Below are 23,793 nucleotides of genomic sequence, written 5' to 3' on the forward strand. Positions count from 1 at the left end.
AGAGAGAGAGAGAGAGAGAGAGAGAGAGAGAGAGAGAGAGAGAGAGAGAGAGAGTACCATTGGGGTGGGATGGGCCCTTATTTATTTATTTATTTAACTAGGTTATAACCTGCGTACCACACGGAAATGATCGATAAAGCAAACAACAATGAAACTTTAAAAAACTTATAGTAAGTTATACTTCTAATTATTATTATATTGATTTTATAGTATTACGCTCAACGATTTCATTTTCTAATTGTGTATATATAAATACTCTTGTTTCTTGAAGTCCCGTATCTCTTATATCATTAACTATAAAATTTCAGGCTCATTGTCATGTCTACCCAGCTTCTTTCTAGTCCATCACCTGGAACAAATGAAGCTCACCCTTTCACAGATGTAGCAATGAGTGAGGTAATCACCAACAATTTCTATATATATATATATATATATATATATATATATATATATATATATATATATATATATATATATATATATATATGTATATATATAGGGTTAAGTTATTTTGTTCTAACTATCTATTGTGTGCATGTAGGATTGATTCTGGACCAATCATTTTTGTTATTTTAAGAAAATAATTAATGCATATTACATGCTGAAGATATAATGAGTATTAATTAAATCTTTAACATTTAATATGCATTAATTATTTTCTTAAAATAACAAAAATGATTGGTCCAGAATCAATCTTACATGCACATAATAGATAGTAGAAACATTTGAACCTCTATATATATATATATATATATATATATATATATATATATATATATATATATATATATATATATATATATATATATGATAGGGCATTTTGGTATATAAATAAAAAAAAGAATCAAATTGAAATCCTGCCACCCTCCCCTATACATTAGGGGTGTTGTTTAGACAGGTTAATAAGATTCCAGATCATTCGGGTACGGGTAAATCAATTTTTTGGTTATGGCCAAACCAATCGAAACCGAACCGTTCAAGGTTCGGGTTATTCGGTTTTCTGGTTGGTCAGGTTCGGGTAATTCGGTATGGTTTATCCGAGTATCTGGAAATTTTGGTCTGGATTAATCGGAAAAAGTCACATATTGTTCCAAATTTAATATTGTTATAAATTTGCTGGAAATTTGAAGAAATTCTAATTATAGCATTGTACTTGCAAAGTACATTGCCATAATATGGATTAGTTATATTTATTTCAACATAAATGGTTCATGTTTAAAAAATTGCATAAATGAACCATGTTTATCAAAATTAACAGAAATAGTTCTTGTGATCAGAAAAATAAATGTACAAATGGTCCCTGTTTTCTAAAAATACAAAAAATGGTCCCTATTTTAAAAAGGAATGAACAAATGGGCCATGTTTTTAAAACAAAATACAAAAACGGTCCCTGCATTAAAATTTGCTAGAATGGCCTGTAAAAAAAAAAAAAAAAATAACGGATTTAGTTCCCAGTTTAATAAAACATTGTAATAAAAACAAAGTTCTTTTAAAAAAAACTATGTGGCAAAATCAGAATGTGCATCGCTATTTTTGTTTTTTCTACACAAAATCATGTAAATCTTAAATACTATTGGTGTTTATTTTATTATTTCAATTTAGGGTAAAAAATAAAAAAAAATTCTATTTTTCTTTTACTTTTATGAGTTATTACAAAGCCAAACAAACAATTCTGATTTTTTAGTAGACTAAACTTCATTATTAATCACAATAAACCACTATTTAATAAAAAACACTATTGAAAAAGAAATTAAAAATTGTCTTTCAAGTTGCTACATCCTACATAGAGGATATATTTTCACTTACAACTCACATTACCATAACGGACCATTAGGGAGGGAGATTATATGATTTTAGAACATTTAGAGCAAGCTTCAGAAGATAGCAATCATGGCATTCATGGAAAGTTGAAAAAGTCCTTTTGACTTTTAAATTAATACCACTATTTGTTACAAAGAATATTGTTGTTCTTAAGGAGGTAATAAATTTGAAAAAATAGGTTTCAATTCTAACATCTATATATCTTTGCACACTTGTTATGTTGTCATAAATATGTGCATCACTATTCCCCAAAGAATACATTTATCTCTCTAACCAATAGACTTAAGTAAAAGCAGGAAACAATGAAAAAATCAAATATGTTGATCTATCAGGAGCCAAAACAATTTTAAGACTTCAAAATAGAGAATTAGGCATCGTCAAATCGTAACCAAAAATAACTAAGCTGTTTAAAAAAGTATATACCAAAACACATTTAGGAACGAATGAAGCATAATCCAATGTTACCCAACAACAACCACATGAAAGAGATTCAGACACGAAAAAGAGTCAAGAGGTAGCTATGAATACCTAATTATATATCAATCCTAAAACAAAGCAAACACATTTTTACCTTCAATCAAACATAAGACATATTTCCTATAAGCTGCATTTGAAAAAATTAGAACCCACAAAATATATCAGGTTTTGATTGAAAAATCTAAATATCTAACAAAAATGCAAAGTGATGTCTTTAAACGGAAGTATGATATAAATCAAGGAAAATGCAAAAATTTTAAAATAAATAATAAGTGACTGTTGGAAGGGAAGTTGATTAAAAATATACGGAAGCCATATATAACACTCATTTAGACCAAGAAAATCATGCAAACAAAGAAGTTATATAATAATTTAAAATTTTAGATTTAAAAATAGATAACTAATCAGTCAATATATAAGAATAACCAACGATACGAACGACAACAAATCCATAAAATTATAAAAAACGGTCTACAAATAGGCAATCATTGGTGTTGAGAGGTCGAAAAAGAAGAGGCGGAGAAACACCGATATAGGGGGAGAGGAGAATTGGGGATATTATCTTTATGAATCGAAGACGAAATAGTCTTATGACGAGACTGAAAAAACGAAAAACAAACATACACAGAGTGAAAAAAGGAGTGATCTTGAGAAGAGGGTGACCTAAATTGAGCAAAAAAAAAAAATCATTCAACCGTTCAAAAAAAATCGAGCATACCTCCTTCCTCATCTTGTCACACATGCGCCCACTGCTATTAGAATAGATTTTAGTAATCAATTTCGTTTGATGTCCTAATGCCAAACAAACTTTAAGTAACCAATTTCTTCTAACTTCTAAAGAAGAAAACTATAGTAGGATATATATATATATATATATATATATATATATATATATATATATATATATATATATATATAGGGTTAGGTTATTTTGTTTATTACATTTATTGTGTGCTACAATGCACCAATGAGAATTTAGTAAATTAAATAATTATTTAATTAAATAAATATAGATATTAAATGATTTCCATAATTATATGTATATTAAATAATATCCATAATTATAATTTTCTTTTTATGGAAACTAATTAAATTCATTATTAATGTCAACAATAACATTCTTACAGAATGAATTCGCATCTAGGTTTTTATATATGAGTTCGTATTTTGTTTAAGGACTCACTCATTTAAAATACAATAAAGTTGCATGGAATATGAAGAATGAGAGTGTATTCTACAAGAATACACTCTTATTCTACTAAAATAACTCTCATTGTTCTAGATATGAATTAATTTTGAAAGAATATTATTGTTGACATTAATGACGAATTTAATTGGTTTCCATAAAAATGAGTTATAAGTATGGATAACATTTAATATACATATAATTAATACTAAAATCATATTGGTGCATTCTAGCATACAATAGATGTGAGAAACATTTGAACCTACCTCTCTCTCTCTCTCTCTCTCTCTCTTTGCTATATATATATATATATATATATATATATATATATATATATATATATATATATATAATAGGGGTTGAGGAGACATCGTTGTTAAAGAAAATAGATGTCATTGAGGTTTATATGATTTCAACTGAAGCCCTACTATATCAGAACTAATTTTGGAAGATATTTAGTTGATGATTTATTAGGGTTTGGAAGGAAGTATGTAGCTGATTTTACGGGTTCAAGGGATTGGTGAAATGCATATATGGGCGGGAAACTATGTTTTAATTGATTCACATAATGCCAAGTGGCAAATTGTTAGTCTAAAAGGTGGATAAGTGGATTCTAAGAGAGGTTTTTATTAGGAGTAGATTAACAAAGTATTAAAATAAAAGCAAAAATGTCACACACCAGGCCGGCAGCAGAAGCACCGAGGGTTGATATTCTTGCGACACAATCCTAAAACATAAATTTATCTTTCATTAATAACATCTTATTACATTGACTAAACTAAAGACCTATCTATCTTCGTGCAACTTGTTCTTACTTGCACTGAGCTTCCCTTCATCTTAGGAACACATGCGATTTTTGAAAATGTCAATGTAACAGCCCACAAATTCAGATAAAATTTTTCATTTAATAATTAGAAATCTCAACCATATTTGTTTTTCCAAAATTCCATTACATAAACACATTGTCCAAAGTCAGAGTATCCAAACAATAAGTGCGAAAATATTGGAGAGTGCTGCGCCATCAAGCCGGACCCTTGCCCTTAGAACCAAAAGTACCTAAAACACCCAACAAAACTGTAAGCACACACTTAATGAGTTTCCCAAAATACACAAAACACATAACCACATAATGACATGCACATATACATATAAATTTGCCATGGAATCCCTCCATGGTCTTCAATTGGAATGCCATGGGCTACCCCTATGGTCTTACATCCAAGGGCCATAGGCTCCCCCTCATGGTCTACCAAGTGCCATGGGCTCCCCACATGGTCTTCACATAAGTCAATGCATACCAAATAACAAAACCATTGAATATTTTGATGGGTTTTGATCATAAGACATCATATGTGCTCATACAAACCCTAATGCTTGGATCTAGGTTTCTCTATTGTACATGCTTTGAATCCAAGACTATAAACCCTAATTCTAGCATATGGAAATCAATATTAACATATAATTAGGTTTAAGAACATACCTTGATTGTTATATAGCAATAACAATCCAATTCCTCCTTGAATTGACCTTGGAAAGCTGAGAGTCACAAGTGTCACTCCTCTAATGGTTCACAAACACCATAAGCAAGTGGAGAAGGTATAAAGAGAGAGGAGAGAGGTTAGAATTCGTCCTTAGGACTTCTTGGGAAGGGTTGGCCGAATTCACAAGCCTTAGGGGGTTTATATAGGTGTAAATATTAGGGTTTTAGTCCTTATCCTTATCTAGTTGCTTGTCCACCAAGCAACCATAAGATAAGTCTTAGAAACCCTTATCCTTGTCAAATTCTAAGGGATTTACACCTCAAATTCGTTCACCATATATATAAGATAATCCTTACCTTATTTTGTAACTATCACATAATTACAACTCAGCCCCTCTAGTTTAATTAATTACACTTGATCACAAAATTAATTCTTAATTAATTATTGACCAATATTAATTAAACAAATATGATTTCTCCTTTAATATATTATTCTTATAACATATTAATAAATCATAATAACCTCTCTCTCTATTTATTTCTCCAATCAAGTTGCTTTGGTGAAGGCAACCCAAAAGGACCATGCACCATCGGGTCAAGTACATACCAAAATAGTTATGGACTTAGACACTAATCCAACAGTCTCCCACTTGGATAAGTCTAACAACTATTCTGCGTATGACTTCGGATCCCGATCTGCAATCGTAGCTTTCCAAAGCCGCTGTCAACTCTGATCGTATCAAATACGCGTGTCCTTAGATAAGGGATCATATATTCCTCCATTCTAGATATCATATGAGATATGATTTCAAATCATTCTCTTTGTACTATATCTCGATTTCTAATTTATGACGACTGACTAATTGAACAAATCAAATTAGCCCTAGCCCGGCCGAGCATTTACGTTTGTCATCACTAAACCATTGAGGGGCCCAAAGATATCGCTTTTATCCTACTTTGAATAAAAGGAACGGATAAACTTTGATACAATGCTTGCTTGTACTCACACACTGAATCACACACAACAATATGTTTTATAACACCAAGTTACTGGTGCGTTTACATATTATCAATATGCAACCGATTTGCAAGATACAACTCACACATCTCGGTTTCAAGAATATAAGATGTTATCGTCTCACCAATCACTCGTGATACAATCCATGGAGTGATCCAAGTGAGCGTGGGTCTAATCCAATGCTCAAATCACATTCATAAGCACTCATGAACGTTGCAGCAAACATTTGCTTATGTCTAATACTCTTTTAGACAATCCACACACCAATTCACGACAGTCTTCATTCATATCTACTTCCAACATATGAATGACTGTGGCCCGTTCGAATAATTCGATTATTCTTAATAAACTCAATTATTCTGGAAGTCAAAACATGCAAATGTGAAACACAAGAATAATACTAATCCCATATGGCCTCAACCCTTTGAGCATAAATAAAACACATTTTATTTATCACCATATTGATTACTCATTATTTGTCGTTTCGGGTAATCAACTTCTTACTTGAATTACAACACTTGTCCCATGCTCCTAGCATGCACACAATGTTTACCTATGGTTCTTACTTCGTGAAGTAGATCACATTGAACACATTTCCAATCATTCTCATTTCACAACTCCAAATCCTTTTCATAAGTGAAAGAATATCAAATTCTTGCTACTTATAGAATATGCTAGATTCTAACATTTTATGCAATGATCTCTTTTGTAATGTCACTGCACCAAAGTCACAAAGACTATTGCCAATGATATTACAAAGTCTTCTATCGGAGATTGTTACAAGACAATTCCATAGATGTGATGTCTCTCATTCAAAGTACTTTCTTTGAACATCCTTTTGCATAGAAGTTTCTAATCTAGACATAGATTTTCAATATTCAATTCCCAATATGGACACGCTTCCATATTTTCCATATGACAACTCATTCTTAATAGAATCTTATCTATTCGTAATGATGTCGATATAGTCCATCCAATATGGAAACATTTCCATATTTTCCAATACTATACTTCCAACTACTCACAAGCGACCAATCCTCGTCGAACTTGGATTGTCCTTTGATAGTTGTTTAATTATTTTAGTCTAAACCGATTCTAGTCCTTTTTCCCTCTAAATGTGCTAGACATTTGGAAAATTTTAGAATGGTCAAACATTAAAGCATTTGCAATCGATCCTATACCCGAAGCGTATGGGACACGACGCATAATATTTTATTTGCTATGTTCTCAAAATTCGAATAGTGAATAGGGATGCCGTAATCATAATCGAAATTTTAAGAACACATTTTGTACCTTTGACTAAATTTATTAACATTTCTCAACCTAATCCTTTAGATTTGAAATGAAGCATAATATTCTCTCCCTTAATTATAGCAAAACAACTTTACAACCCTTACAACTTTGCAAGGTATAACTCTTGTTTTCTATAATTAATATTGCCAACTTGCAATACGTGCCTTAATAATCATACAATCATAACTTTTATGCTCCCACTATCTTGATGATTATTATAAAACATAACACTTATGCTCCCACTAGCTTCGACATGTATTCATAAACATCTTAACTTTCAGAAAAACAATGCTTATTGAATTTCTTAAGTTCATGTTTCTAATACTTAGTGCTTTGATAATCTTTTATCAAGGTTTCTTGAACTTATACACATTTGCCTTCGATAATTCATATGTGTGTCTAAACAATTAAGACTAATTGCCAAACCTCACAATTCAAATTATGGAAAGGGATGCCGTAACTATAATTGAATTCGAGAATGCAATTTTACAATCACTATCTTCTTAAAATCTTGCTTAGTGAAAGCATTTCCTCACAATCATTTTCATGAAGGAGGAAATCTTATGACACTTAGATTTAAACGGTGTATTTGTTCCTATCCATGTGAATTTGTCAAAACCAAAGTTTACGACGAATTCAAACTCATATGGATCGAACTTTCTTAATCTTGATTTCTTGCCTTATGGTAGCACAGCTGCCCACCATGTCTTCCAAGTAGTTAAGCAGCTCACCTTTTCCTATCAATGTACTTTCCATTGATCAAGGTCCTTGCCTTTTATGCATTCAAATGAGAACTCATAGGACTCACATGCATAATTAATTCGATTGGATTGGCACAGAAAATAATGTCTTCACGATAGGTTGTAAACCTCAACTCGTGTGCTAGTGATGATCGATTAGGTTTATTTGATTTGTTCTTGAAACTTTTCAAGACTATAAAGACTCCTACTGACTCCTTGACATATACGATTCTCTTGTCAAAACATTTCTTGACAAACAAATATTCAAGAGTTAGTGTAGCTTTTATCAAAACAAAACACTTCATAATTTTGGTCTTAGTTGGTCTTTGTCTTATCCAAGACATCACAACTTTCCACAATTGATAAATGTTATAAACCTTCTTAATACTATTCACTCAATGTCACAATCTTAACTTTAGGACTTGTTTTGGAACGAAGTATGATTGACTTATTGATTTGACCATTTCTTCAATCTTTGATTCCTCTTCTTGGACATACAATTGTACCAAGACTCACTTAGAGGATCAATTGAGATATGGTTCTTAATCATTAAGACCTATCATAAAGCATAAAAGGTACTCTCCCTTCTTCTTAGAATGGAGAAACTTTTATCTCTCTGCCTACTTGATTCTTGTTATTCGTTCTACTATTGATTTAAACTTTTTCAATCAATTCAGAATTACTCTTAATCTTATAAGTATAATCATATTTACTAAACCTTTAGTAAATCATGACGAATATCTTGTTACTCTTATGGTGGACTTTGATCAACACACAACTTTGTGTTCTCGATCTCCTAGTCCTTCACTTGACACTTTGTCAATGAATCAGTCTAATTTCCAAATACGAAATTTCTCATTCATCGTGCATCCACGTTGCATGATTCCAAGTTTCTGTCCAAATGAAACTTGGGCGATGAGAAACTCTCCCTATTTGGTAAATTCTCGACTTTTCCATAAACACCATACATAAGAATCATATCCATTTGTTGTAGAAATATGCAAACACCAATTTTCATAACGATTTCATTGCAAGGAAATAAATAAATAAATAAGTCAAACGAAAATTTATTTTATTTATAAAAGCAGCGAAAAACATTTGTCCTTACAATGCAAAATCCATTGAAAACTATGTATTTCAAAAGAAAATTTCTAACAACTCTATCATAACTATCTAAGCTCAAAATCTAATCTTCAAGTCCATGCGATCAAGATTCATTCCTTGTGATTAGATTCATCTTGTTCTTTCACCAAGCTTCCTTTCTTTTCACCGATCATGTAAAACATTCAAATGTAATCTTATCACATTATGTATCAATGAATAGGAACTTAATGGAGTTAGATAGTGGATTTTACCTGAAGCGCAGCCATACTCTTTGACTCTCCCAGCTTCTGGACTCTTTAGGCTCTTTGGGCAGACTTGTATCCAACGCCCTTTCTTTTGGCAGCAAACGCAGGTCGGTTCTCCTAGAACGTCCTTGGAAGCATGGTTGGTTGACTTTCCCAACAAATACGCTCCATTGCTTCGCCAAATCATTAATGAGCATGTAAGTTAGGTCAATGAGGTTGTCGTCATGATCCATCATATAATACTTTCTTTTGAACTCATTATATGATTCAGGAAGTGACTGCAAAACCCAATTCACAGCCAACTGATCTGGGAATGACACACCCAACATTATCAACCTATCAATGTGTGATTTCATTCCTAGAACGTGGGCACACACGGGTTTACCATCTTCATGTTTCATTTCCAATAGGGCTTTAGTGATATTGAACCTTTCAATTCTTCGATCTTGTGGGTTAGGGAGAACAATAGGAGGAGGAGGAGGAAGTGAAGCATGATTTCTCGTTCCTCGATTAAATCATGGAATACCATCTTCATGTGGAATACTTGTTCCACGGGATTTGGGAAGACCATAGTTGTCGAACTTTGACATATACAAAACGGGAGAAAAACGAATTCAAGTTAGTTGATAGATTGAGTCCTTAGTAAATCACCCAAATGAAATACTAAGGCTAGGACCCAACACAATATTCTACAACTCGGGAGAGGGATGCCGTAACCCTAATTGCAGAATATTTGAAGGTAAGTGAATGACGATTCACTAATTTCCACCATGAAAAACGAAAAAGAAATTTAAGTTTTAAATCTATGAAAACTCCTAGATCCTTTGAGATTCATTGAACTTTCAATGGCATGTTTAAATCTCGATATGCCCCTCTTGTTTGTGACTGGGATGCCGAGGATCACAAAGCGGGTGTGAATAACCATGCAAACTTACATGGTGCCCTCACATGTTACAGTCACCTATTCGATGTGCCGGTAAACCACACACGCTCCACCGAACTATGACAAACATTGAGTCACCCTTTGCTACCTTTGCTTAGACCCATTTAGTGTGCCGGTTAACCACACACGCTCCACTAACGTCTTCGCAAGGGCACAAAGTGTAATTTCATGGAATTGCATCAATTCACTTTTGCCTAAGTAACTAAGATTGGGAATTATATGAAAACATTTAGTTACTTTTATACTTCATTATACTTATAATGGAAGGTTTCGTCCTATCCTACCCGTTCGGCTAACGACCCTCCACTAGTCAAGAGTGCGGTGGGTAAGAGTGGATACCCATTCAATCGTCATTTTATAGGCAATTTCCTTAAACACCCCTTATAGACTAGCTTCGTGAATGAGGCCTACTAACGGTAAGACTGACTTTTACTCATACATATATATAATGTTAGACTTTTAATGTTATATATAGTATAGGGTGTATTTTACACTTTTAAAATATTAGGTGGTTCAATTTAACAATTATACTTTTAATTCACTTAAATTATAAATCTAAAATTTTATGGATTTATTAAACCTCTTTAATTATACACCTTAATTAGTTAATAAAACCATAAGGGTGTGATTTGAACCTTTTCAAAACAATACTAGAGTTTTAGAATTTAACATTCCTAATTAAACTTTTAATCAACTTTTAAATTCCAAAACTTGAGGGCAAGTTTTGAAACATTTCAGCACATTAGGGTTTAGAATTTAAATATACATCAAAATTAAACCATTTAATCAAAATTTAAATTCCAAAACTTGAGGGCAAATTTTGAAACATTTTTCAAAAAATTAGGGTTTTAACTATTTAAATTTCAAAACAACAAAACTATTGGGTTCAAATTCAAACTATAAAACCTAAGGGGAAAATATGAAACTTTTCATAACAACAAGGATCAAATAACAAATAATTTAAATTAACATTTAATCACATAATTATCCATATTTGATTTGTTTAATGATTTCTTGCAAAACAATTTACCAATTTAGTCAAAAATAATTAATCAATTATCTTATAAGGAAACAGTTATCTTTTTAATTGATAAATATCTTCAATTAGATCAAAATTATAGTCAAATATATCATATAATCGGATTAATATTGATCTAACATGATAAGGTAACTATCCCAATGCAAAAACAGCAAGAAATCCCGAGATTATCCCCATCTGACGAGTTGACTCGTCGAGTCACCTTAGACTCGGCGAGTTCATCTATGGACTCGGCGAGTCCAGCCTCCAGAAACACAAAATTCAAAATTTTCAAACATATCAAGCATCAATACAATAGAAACCAATCAAGGCTCTGATACCACTGATGGGTTTTGATCATAAGACATCCTATGTGCTCATACAAACCCTAATGCTTGGATCTAGGTTTCTCTATTGTACATGCTTTGAATCCAAGACTATAAACCCTAATTCTAGCATATGGAAATCAATATTAACATATAATTAGGTTTAAGAACATACCTTGATTGTTATATAGCAATAACAATCCAATTCCTCCTTGAATTGACCTTGGAAAGCTGAGAGTCACAAGTATCACTCCTCTAATGGTTCACAAACACCATAAGCAAGTGGAGAAGGTATAAAGAGAGAGGAGGGAGGTTAGAATTCGTCCTTAGGACTTCTTGGGAAGGGTTGGCCGAATTCACAAGCCTTAGGGGGTTTATATAGGTGTAAAGATTAGGGTTTTAGTCCTTATCCTTATCTAGTTGCTTGTCCACCAAGCAACCATAAGATAAGTCTTAGAAACCCTTATCCTAGTCAAATTCTAAGGGATTTACACCTCAAATTCGTTCACCATATATATAAGATAATCCTTACCTTATTTTGTAACTATCACATAATTACAACTCAGCCCCTCTAGTTTAATTAATTACACTTGATCACAAAATTAATTCTTAATTAATTATTGACCAATATTAATTAAACAAATATGATTTCTCCTTTAATATATTATTCTTATAACATATTAATAAATCATAATAACCTCTCTCTCTATTTATTTCTCCAATCAAGTTGCTTTGGTGAAGGCAACCCAAAAGGACCATGCACCATCGGGTCAAGTACATACCAAAATAGTTATGGACTTAGACACTAATCCAACATATTTAACTATTAAAATCTCATATCAGGTAATGGGTCGACATTGGTGCCTTTGACCCATTGGTATAGTGAGAAGACTCATCTCAGTCTGCTGAAAACAATAGCTGCTCGACTACCAGCGCAAAATCTCACACTGAACAAATATACAAATAACCCTAATTAGGATTATAACTCAACCTAATCAAAGAGCCCATAATCCTAAGTCCAAGTCCCTCCATAATGAACTAAAGTTCATTTCTTCACTAATGGGCCTAACATCGAAGTCCAATTCTATATTGGGCCTTGTGGCCCAATATGCCCAATCATACCAACATTGGCCCAAAGATAAATTCAGGCCCAAACGCCAGCAAGTCCAAGCCCAAAACCATGAGGGTGCGAAGGTTCGAAGTCTGCCGAAGGCCCAAAGCTTCCTGAGAGCGTACGCCCAACATACCTCTTTAGTATGCTTAGCGTACTGGGTTAAGGGGCTCTACATGCACCGTACAACATAGTACGCCCAACATACATGCTGAATTGCATTCCACTCCATTAAGTTCTTAATGCATGTAGACTTTTTGAAACATCCCAAAAACATGGTCCAAAAATTTCATTTTTTAATAATCATTAGCAAAACAATAACCTCATCACCATAGTATAAAAATCATAAACCATGTATCATGTATCTCAAAACATCATGTCAAATAATATGATCAAAACATATGATAAAATCATCAGAGTAATCTCTCAGTCCAAAAAGACCGTGGTGTGTGCCGTGCTATTACCCCGATCCCTTCCCTTTGCTAGCTGAAGTACCTGAAACCAAAACTGGAACCGTAAGCACGAAGCTTAGTGAGCTCCCCCAAAATAACACATACCATACACATAACATATAACAAATAACATAACTCTGGGACTACTCACAACTGCATCGGGACAAATCCCTACATCGGCTTACCCGACATCGGACTCCTGCCCGACATAAGGCTCACCCCGGCATCCGACTGCATCAGACATCGGGCTTGCCCCAACATCAGGTTTACCCCGACACATACACATCATAACATATTGTTAGATTAAGTTCTAAGCCCGTAACTATATTCGTAAGTACTTGACCCGGTTGTGCATGGTCCTTTTGGGTTGCCTTCACCAAAGCAACTTGACAGGGTGATTTATGAATAGAGAGGTTAATATGGTTTATTAATATATTATATGAAAAATATATTAAAAGAGAAATCATATAATTAAATTAATATTAGACAAGAATTAATTAAGAAATTAATTCTATGGTTAAAAGACATTGATTTAATATCTGGGACTTAAACTGTCAAATGTGTGATAGATGAGTATTGGGATGAGGAGCCTCTTGGACTAGACATGGACGAAATTAGGATGTGTCCATCCATAATTTCGGCCATAAGGGTCCTATTCCAGAAGCTTCCTTGGATTGCTTAAGGCCTAAGCTGTCCATTATGGTTTTGATTGAAACCCTAGCAACACCAGTATAAATAAGACCCTAATGCTTCCAATTTTCGGCCACTTGATACCATAGAGAGATCATAGATGAAATTGTGCCTCTCCCCTCTCTCATTATCATCCTCTTGCTTGTGTGGTGTTTGTAAGCCATTAGAGGAGTGACATTTGTGACTCTAAGCTCCAAGACAAGAAGATTCAAGCTATTGTTTAAGAGGTAATCATCTAGATCTGTTTTCTTATGTCAATTTCGAATCATTTATGCTAGATCTAGGGTTTTTAAGTCTTGTATAAATTGCATGTACAATAGAGAAGCCTAGATCCAAGCTTTAGGGTTTGTATGTGCACACAGGAATGTTCTTTTGTGTGAAACCCATCAGTGGTATCAGAACCTTGATTGACTTCTATTGTATTTGATGCTTTGTGTTTCATTCTTGCTTGAAAATCGAGTTTTTGGGTCTTCTGCCTGACAGAATCGGCAAGTCCCAATGTGGACTTGACGAGTAGGATGAACTCGACGAGTCCATAAGGGGACTCGGCAAGTCGGGTCGTTAGACAGAGGGATTTTCGGGATTTCTTGCTGTTTTGTTGAAGGATAATTCCCAAAATTATTTTTTGCTAATAAAATCCGAATTTTACTGTTAGTATATGATTATCCTTACCAAAACTAAAGATAATTACCATTTGATTAAATAATAAATTCCTTATATGATAAAATTTGATTATTTAATTTATTTTGTTGAATTATCTTGTGAATAAAATAGAATAGGTCAAATTGAGATAATCATTAAACTAAATGTTTAATTTTAAATTATTTGTTATTTGATCCTATGTGTTTGGAAAAGTTTAAAACTTGTCCTCAAGTTTTGAAATTAAATTTTTTTTATTAAAAGTTTAATTTGAACTATTTAAATTTCAAACCCTAGAATTTTACAAGTTTAAAATTCAACATTATACTATATATATATATATATATATATATATATATATATATATATATATATATATATATATATATATATATATATATATATATATATATATATATATAACTTAAATGCTAGTCTTACCGTTAGTATGCCTCATTTACGAAGCTGATCTATAAGGGGGGTATAAGGTTATGGCCTATAAAATGGCCGTTTAATGGGTGTCCACTCTCATCCACCGCTTCCTTGATTGGTGGAGGGTCGTTAGCCGAACGGGTAGGATAGAGCAACCCATTTCCTCATTAAAAGTATAATGAAATTATAAAAGTTACTAAATGTTTTACAAAATTCCTGATCTTAGTTACTTTAGGCAAAAGTGAATTGATGCAATTCCATGAAATTACACTTTGTACCCTTGCTAAGACGTTAGTGGAGCGTGTGTGGTTAACTGACACACTAATTTGGTTCTAAGAAAAGGTAGCGAAGGGTGACTCAATGTTTGTCATAGTTCGATGGAGCGTGTGTGGTTAACCGACACATCGAATAGGTGACTGTAACATTGAGGGCACCATGTACATTTGCATGATTATTCACACCCGCTTTGTGATCCTCGACATCCTAGTCACAAACTTGAGGGGCATATCGAGATTTAAACATGCCATTGAAATGTTCAATGAATCTCAAAAGATCTAGGAGTTTTCAATACATTTAAAACATAGCTTTATTTTGTTTTTCATGGTGGAAATTAGTGAATCGTCATTCACTTACCTTTAAATTATTTGCTGTTTAGATTATGGCATCCCTTTTCTGAATTGCAAATAATGTTGTTGGATCCTAGCCCTAATTTCTCATTTGGGTGTTTAATTGGGGATTAATTTCTAATCAAACTTTGTCTCTTTTCTATTTCAGTTGTCGAACGTCAACAACAACGCTTCCGACTCAAATTCCTCCGACTCGTTCTCACTCATTAATTTGTGTGGGAGAGTGATCTTTGACGGGTCCAATTTCAATGATTGGATCCGTAACATCTGAATGGCCACTCGTTACGAGGACAAAGAGTATGTCCTTGATGAGAAGCTGAAGGAAATCAAGATGAACACTTCCTCTGCTGAAGTGATCGTGACCTTTGAGGCCCATGAGCGTGATGCTACGGAAGTCCATTTCATCATGCTGGTGATTATGACTGCAGAACTCCAGAAGTTCTATGAGGACATATACCCCTATGAGATGCATCAATATTTGATGGATAGGTGCCATCAAAGCGCGAGGCAGGAGAGGTACAAGATCATCACTTCGATGATCCCGACCAGTATGAGAGACGGAGAGTCTGTCACTGCTCATCTTTAGAAGATGCAAAGGTATGTTGATCGCCTGTAGAAGTTAAATGTGGACTTCAATGAGGAGCTGACAATTGACATAATTCTTCACTCCTTACCTCCGTGCTACAACCAGTTCCGTATGACCTACCACATGAACAAAGAGGAGGTCACGTTGAGCAAGCTTCAAGGGTTGTTGAGGACTGCTGAGAGCAACCTCAAGGATAAATCTGTTGCATCAACTCCTGCTGCTTCCCCATTCTTGGCAATTAGGCAAGGGAAGGGTAAGAAGAGGAAGGCTCCCTCAAAGAGCCACCATAAGGGAAAGTCCCAAGATGGTACCTCTTCTAGTGGAACCAAGGTTCGTTCTGCTAAACCCAACTCCAACCCCAAGGAGGTAGAGTGCCACCGCTACCACAAGATAGGGCATTGGAAACGAAGCTGCCCAGAGTATCTGCAAGCAATCAAGGTTGGGAAGATCAAGCCATCCTACGCAGGTATTTACACTATTAAATCTAATGATTCATCACATGCTATTTCTTGGGTTCTTGATACAGGATGTGGTTTTCGCATTTGTTCTGATTTACAGGCCCTAAGAAGAGATAGGGATATGGAGCATGGGAATATAAACTTGATCATGGGGAACAAAAGATCGTCGCCTGTCACCAAGATTGGAGTTTACTCTTTAGTGCTTAGTAATTGATTAGGATTAGATTTAAATAATTGTTGCTATTCGCCAAATATGGCAAGGAACATCATGTCTTTTCATGGTTTGTATAGACAAGGGTTTAGATATTCATTTGATAATGAAAAGGGTTCTATTAATGCTTATCTTAATGGTGTTTTCTATTTTGAAGCATTGCCTTGTAATGGAGTATATGAAACTGTGATGGTTGTAGATAACTTAGGAAATGATGTATTGTGTGTTGATTCTTCCAATAGTATGGACAAAGCATGTTTGTGGCATTGTTGTCTTAGACATGTCAACAAGAAACACATAGCCCAACTCCAAAAGGATGGAGTGTTGGAGTCATTCGACCTTAGGGATGATGACATGTGCGAGTCTTGTTTACTTGGAAAGATGACAAAGTCACCCTTCACTAGCACCTGTGAAAGGGGTGAGGGTTTATTGGATCTCATACACACCGATGTGTGTGGGCCCTTTAGATCCACCACAAAGGATGCGAGCCGCTTCTACGTGACTTTTACCAAATATTATAGCAGATATGGTTATATCTACTTAATCAAGCATAAGTCGGAAACTTTTGAAAAGTTCAAAGAGTTTAGACAAGAAGTGGAGAATCAATTGGGCATGAAAATCAAGATGCTTCAATCCGATCGAGGAGGAGAGTACCTAAGTCTTGAATTCCACGACTACCTCAAGGAATACAGAATCGTTTCGCAATTGACGCCACTAAGGACACCACAATTGAATGGTGTAGCTGAGAGGCGTAATTGAACCTTGCTAGACATGGTTCATTCCATGATGAGTCATGCTTCACTACCCATCTCATTCTAGGGGTATGCCTTAGAGACTGCCGCCCATATCCTTAACTTAGTCCCTACAAAGAAGGTTGCCAAAACACCTCACGAGATGTGGACAAGGAAATGCAACACATCACACATGCTATCACCTTTAATCCCGAAACACTCCTAGTTGTTGGATCAAAAATCTCAAACATGTAAATAAAACCTTAAATCTCTCTAAAAATTCCGTCATTTTCTCCAATCTCTCTCCCAAATCTCTTTTTTTTTCTCTCTCTCTCTCTCTCTCTCTATATATATATATATATATATATATATATATATATATATATATATATATATATATATATATATATATATATATATCCTGGATTCCGACGGTAAGCCGCCATCGAAGCCACTTCAGCCACTGTAGCACCGCCCCCGACCATTGTTGCCCACCACAAAACCACCGTTCCCAACCTCCAACCACCCTCTACAACCACCGTTCCCAGCCTCCAACGACATTTCGGTGATTGTTTGGCATAAATCCAACGACGTTTTTCGACCACTATTCATTTTCCAGCGAGACACTATTCATTTTTCGGAGAAGCATTTTTTCAACAGTATTTTCCAGAGACTCTTTTGAGATTCTCTCCTTAGTCTTTATTAAAGGTATGTGATCATCAAAGTGATTTTCACGACCCAGTTTTATTACATTTTATACTTACAGGAGGTAATACATGTAAAAGTACTTACAAATTGATGCTTATTTACACTTTTGAACTCATGCATTTGAATATATATATATATATATATATATATATATATATATATATATATATATATATATATATATATATGTTGTTAAACTTATGTATTTTTAGGAATAAGTTCATTTGAGACCAATGATATTTTGTGAGACATGAGACCAAATCTTAGTCTTTGATCAAATCTAATCTTGTGGCTCATAAAAAATGGTGATTAAAATTAATTAATATAATTTATTAGCTAATTATTGACAAAGTAGTCATTAGGTTAAATATAACATCTACCGATTTTCCTTATTTCTTTAGTTCTTCTACAAGATCATTGCTGCTATGCGATCAACATTCCTTAATCTTCTCACATAACCAATATTCTATCTCATTAAATCTTCACTTATTTCAACCAAATCATCCCCTTATATTTAACATCGATTGATCGAACAATGATCTTATCTATCTAAATCATAGTTATTAAATTCACAATTTTTGTGTTTTTTCAGTTCACCTTCATTATTTTTCAACACCTGCAAGTGATAATTTGATTTATGGTGGTTGATTTTCATTTATTGACATCATCAATTAATCACAATATTTTTATCGAATTTTATCTTTTGATCATCGATTTTCTTCCAAGATAGATGTTCAAGTGTTTAGCGATTTTTGCTAATCTTCAGCTTCAACAATTGTTTACGATCTTTAAATCTATGATTTTTAATCTACATCACGATTTCATTAATTGATCAAGGTTTGAATTTAATCACTTTCATTGTTTCTTGTGTTTAACCTAGAATAGTAGATTGAATTAATTTGAAGTTTTGATTATCTTTCTTTACATTCTGGCATATAATATGTGAAGAGAAGCAAGAGGAAACAATAAATCTTCAATTTATTTTGCATTTTATCGGTAAAAATAATGAGGTTTTTATAACACAATTATTGTTCCTAAGCAAATTTTTTAAACTACATATGCATTCTACATGTTTGATGAAAGTCTTGAATGAACAAAGATTTTGATGTGTCGGTCCTTGCCATAACTAAATTTATATTTAAGAATAGGAGTATGCTTCCAAAATATTTGTTACAATTGGTGTAAAATATCGTAATGTTACTAATCTAATTAAATTAACCATAGTTTTGATAAAAAAAACATGTTTCTTTTCAAGCATAGAATGTTTGAAATGTCTTTTTAGCATTGTTTTGTTTAATATGTTGTTAAATTACAGGAATAGATTAGACTACAAATAAAATTACGTGCTCTTAAATATGTTTTTAGAATATGATCCTTAGCGTAGTTTTGTAGAAATATATTTTTCTTCAAACACAAAAGGTTGGAAATGTGCCTTTTTAGCATCATTGAATGCTCTTAATAATGTGAAGTAAAGGCTATACTAAATAGAGATTATTACATTCAAGGTATTTTTAACAATGTTTACATTATATATTATATGATCAATTACATTACTAAAACACATTGACTTTAATTTCAAATAATTGAATTTATAATCCATATCGAGTCTAAAAATTCTTTCATTTTTTGTTGTATAGAATTTTAGATAATGAAACCGAACTTCAAAAGAACATGAATATTTCAAGCTACAAGTTTTTTAACTACAAGTGCTGAGATTAGTGAATATGTAATAGATTTTATTTGTCGCAAACATGTAATAGATTTTTTTATGGGTTTTGGTGCATTGTTATTTAACTATAACTTTCTAAGACCCTTTTGAGATTGACATTCTTCCCTTTGTCTAACAATGTAACTTTATGAAAGAGTTTTATGGTACAAACTTGAAATATGGTTTTCAAATTATCAATATTTTTCTAATCGTTGAGATTCTTTGTTTTAGTTTTATCGACCTTTTTGCATTTTGAAAATTATACTTTAATAAACAATACATTAATCATTAAATTGTCAACATTCTTGTAACATTAATTTTTTATTTTAGAATATTATATGTTCTAAAATTAAAATATGACACATAATTTCAGAATATTTCACATTACTTCATTAATTAATCAAGTACTATCACAATACTCAACACAAAGATTTAAAACAAGTTGTTTCTAACAAAATAAAAATGTCTAAAACACTATTTACATATTATGTAACAAAAAGGTTGAATACAAGTTGTTTCCAATAAAATCAAAATGTCTAAAATAATAATATAACACATTATTTAAAAAAAATCACATTACTTCATATATGTCTAATACTATTAGAATATCACTCATTACCTGAACAAAGGGATTAAAGCAAGTAGTTTAAAAAAAACAAACATCTTAAAAAAAGCAACATTTGACTCGTATAATATCAAGTTATTAAATACCAATTTATAATATTAGAATCTTACATAATATAATTTCATTTAACACATTACAAAATATTAGAGTATTACACTTTAATATCATAATATTACACATAGTTTTGGGATATTACATCTTAATAACACAATATTAATTATTGAATAGTGAGAATAACATAATAATAACATATTGATGAGTTTTAAACAAGACTAAATTTAATTAGGCATTATTCTGTTAAAATAGTCTACAAATAACTTAGAATATTCTACAACATTATTTTTTTAAGAATATTTTACATATAACTTTTGGAAAAATAGATAACGTAACATTATTCTAGTAGAATATTATACATATACACATTATTTTTAAGTAATAAATCAACTTATTTAATTAAAAACCTAGACCATTATTCTATTAGAATATTCTACATACACACTTATGAAAATAGACAACATATAATAATATACATCTACTTATTATAACATAAAACATAGAATATTACTATAATAGAATATTATACACACAAACTTAAATTTAAAACTCATATGATATGTGAAAGATATTACTAACATTACATTATATAATTAGCATTACATGTATCATTCTTTCAAATACATAACACAAATTTAATATCAACATTAGACATCTTATTTTCTAAAATTACAAGTATATTGTAATATATACATGTTTCCTATTTTATTAGTTGGTCTTCAATAATTGATGAGCTAAAAGACGAGGTATAATGAACTACAACTTTTTTTTGCCTTTATATATTTTTGAGGATAAACTTTGTTATACATTATTTCCTTTATGATGACAAACTCATTTTCCATTGATTTAGTAATTTTAACATTTCATTTGCATCAAAAAAAAATTAATCATACTTTTGTTAAGTCAATAAAACTAGGATATAAAAAAATTAAAATGTTTAAAACATGTTATTTCTAACAAAATTAAAATGCCTAAAGTCATATATTACACATTATTTAACAAAAATGTTCAAAGCAAGTTGTTTCCAATAAAATATGAATGTCTAACAAATCCCAGAACCTAAAGAAAGGCAAGACTATTTTTTAGAGATTCATAATCAAATGTATTTGAGATTTGATGTGTTGTAGAATAAATTCGTGATTTTCAGAATACAAAAATTATACTAAAACATAAATTATACATCATAGAAGAATTAGAATATCACTTAAACATTCTAGAATATATATATACTTCACATGAATTATCAAGTTCATAATGAGGATTAAACGTGTTATTATAAAGTAACACCAAAATTCTGTAGGATGCTATATTCTTGAATTATCAAACAACAATATTTTTCTAAAAATATCAAGTTTATGATGGTGATGATCAAGGTCTATATTATCAAGCAACACATGTTATCTATAATTATCAAGAAACATTAATTTGTCGAAATTATAAAATATGGGTGGTATATTGTGGATTTATCAACAAAAACAGTTAGGGTTGAAAAACAATTAGGATTTAGGTGATATTACTAGATAACAAATTAAAGGAGAAGAAAAAACCTATCAATTTCTTTTACACGATGAAAATGGATCAAAATCAGAATTACAACACGAATCTAAAAGAGATGTCTTCGAAACACGACTGAATTGGTGAAGTCTTGATGTAAACACGATTTTATTGTGTTGAAATTGATCCAAAAAGATATGAATAACAATCAACATGATGAAATCCAAAAAAAAATGAAATTGTAATCAGTTTTCTATGGATTTAAATGCATAATAAAATCATGATATTCCTTATTGTTCAAAACATAACTATATTTTAACCATGACTATTATTATATGAAACATTCACTAGCCATTCAAACAACCATAACTAATGTTAAAAATTAAAAATATAACCAATATTTAAGCAAACAAAAAGTTATCATGTCATTTATATTCAATGACTTCCAAATCTCCAGAATTTATTAACATCATTCCAATGTGTTCCACCCAATGATCCATTCCCTCACCTTTTTTAATGAGCTTCTTTATGAACCATTTCGTATTTCTGTACTGACTTAATTATTTTCTTCTTGTGCTTGTTTATTATTATTATTAGTATTTTTATTATATATATATATACACACACTTTACCCAAGGAAAAATTCCACATTTCCCCTTACTTACATGTTCCCCATAATACTTTTACATCTGTCACACTAAGAATACATAATTGGTTATAAGTTCCTTACATTTCCAAAGAAAGTTCAACCTACAACACTTTGTTGTAATGTATTTTATTCAAGTTAGATAATTTCTTATATTCTAAGAGCAATCATACACTAAGTAAAAACCATAATATTATCAAGATGTGAAATTTGAATTTGAATATGATTTATTCTAACCATCCATAATAAGTTATAGTTAAATACAAAATAACCAAAATTCTAACAATATATATATATATATATATATATATATATATATATATATATATATATATATATATATATATATATTCTTACAAAATATCTTAAATTAACAACAAACATTAATCATTGTAACATTCTATTAATATTTACAAGCATAAAACGCATGATAAATATCTAGTAACATACAATGTTATTAAATCAATCGAATTTAAACCAAACTAACTCAGATTCATTACAAACATAAAAATCAATAACATCCTAAAGCTTTACAATAGATAAAAGATTCCATTAGTTACCAAATTAGAATAAATAAATCAATAATCCATGGATTCATAGAAATCACAATCATATAGGAAGCAAAATCATATAAAGATTGGATTCATAGAAATTAGAATCGTAATGATTAAACTAAACTGTATATTAGTTTCATCTTACCCAATTGTTGAAATGCCCATTCTTGATGATCAGAATCGGAATCAAGAGATTCAAAATCAGAGTTATTCAAGCTTTTATTTATGGTATAATGAAATTGTGGCTTTCAGGAGAAGAATTAGAATCAGTTTCTTAGGGTTTTATCGAAGGGTTTTGAAGAGACATATCATAATCAATATCACAATCGATTCAGTGATGTTAGGAAGATCTATGCGAAGTAGAATAAGAATAAGAGAAAACTGAATGGTAGCCAATTCTTTAATCGAGATTGCATT

The sequence above is a fragment of the Lactuca sativa genome, chromosome 5 (assembly GCF_002870075.4).
Source record: "Lactuca sativa cultivar Salinas chromosome 5, Lsat_Salinas_v11, whole genome shotgun sequence".
Classification (NCBI taxonomy): domain Eukaryota; kingdom Viridiplantae; phylum Streptophyta; class Magnoliopsida; order Asterales; family Asteraceae; genus Lactuca; species Lactuca sativa.